Genomic DNA, 1,548 nt, shown 5'->3' with positions numbered 1-1,548 from the left:
TTTTTTTTTTTCCTATCGTGGGTTTGGTTCTAGAAAAATGCTATTTTCAAATCCAGCATAACCAATACCTGAAGTTCAGAACAACTTCAGCACCACCCTCATTGATTTGCTCAGCAAATGTATATAGCACACTCTACATGACTGGTCCCAGATAAGATTTGGGAGCTTCACTGGCAAACAAGAGGGCAAGATCCTGCCCTTCCAGAGTTTACAAAGTGAGAGGCGCTCAATAGCAATGACTACTAGAGTGCTATATGCTTTAGTGGGGAAACCCAGTTAACTATGAGACCACTCACTCAACCCACAATGATGATCCACAAAGTCTTGAGGTCCACAACAGTAATTTAGATGATTTGTAACAGATTTCTTCATAGAGGTAGAATTGTGGTGATTCAAGTCTGTATCTGGCCCACAAAACTCATTCATCCTGTTAAAAAAAAAAACTGTCCAGCAATTCTGTGCACTATACAGTATCCTTTCTACAAAAATCCATGTTTGCTAAATCAGCCAGAGTTGGGTGTTTGTGTCTAACAATTAATAATCTTATCTGATGAAAAAACATTATAATAATCTGAATCCCTGGCCAGACTCAGTGGCTCACACCTGTAATCCTAGCGCTTAGGGAGGCTGAGGCAGGAGGATCGCTTGAGCTCAGGAGTTCAAGACCAGCCTGAGCAAAGAGCAAGACCCCGTCTCCACTAAAAATAGAAAAAATTAGCCTGATGTGGTGGTGCAGGCCTATAGTCCCAGCTACTCAGGAGGCTGAGGCAGGAGGATCTCCTGAGCCCAGGAGTTTGAGGTTGCTGTGAGCTAGTCTGACAGCATGGCACTCTAGCCCGGGTGACAGAGACTCTGTCTCAAAAAATAATAACAATAATAATAATAATCTGAATCCCCGAGAATATATTTTTTCCCCTACCCACATATCCTGCATCCATAGCCACAGAAAGGGAACAATTTCCCCCCACTTAAAACTGTGTAAGTCTTTTGACCAGATAACTTGACCAAAGAAACTTCTAGGAATCCATTCTACAGGAATACTCATCCTGTGTAATTACAAAGATGTCTATTATTGTTTAAGGGATGAAAAATAGTAACAAATTGGCTGGGCGTGGTGGCTCACTCCTAACACTTTGGGAGGCTGAGGAGGGAGGATCGCTTGAGGCCAGGCGTTTGAGACCAGTCTGAGAAAGAGCGAGATCCCTGTCTCTACAAAAAATAGAAAAATTAGCCAGGCTTGATGGCACACACCTGTAATCCCAGGTACTCAGGAGGCTTGAGCCCAGGAGTTGGGAGTTGCAGTGAGCTATGATCATGTCACTGCACTCCAGCCTGGGTGATAGAGTGAGACTGTCTCAAAAAATAAAGTACCAAATTGTCTCTCAAAATGGGACGAGTTAAATAGAAATTATGGTTCAGTGGAACCATACAAAAAGTATAAGAATCAAGTCTGGAAAGGTATGCAAAATATATTGTTCTCTGAGAAACAAAATTGACAAACCAAATATATAAATAGGATTCTATATTTGTAAATACATTATTAATAAA

The sequence above is a fragment of the Propithecus coquereli genome, unplaced genomic scaffold, assembly GCF_000956105.1.
Source record: "Propithecus coquereli isolate 6110/MARCELLA unplaced genomic scaffold, Pcoq_1.0 Scaffold81, whole genome shotgun sequence".
Taxonomy (NCBI): Eukaryota; Metazoa; Chordata; class Mammalia; order Primates; family Indriidae; genus Propithecus; species Propithecus coquereli.
This window is presented reverse-complemented; position numbering follows the sequence as displayed.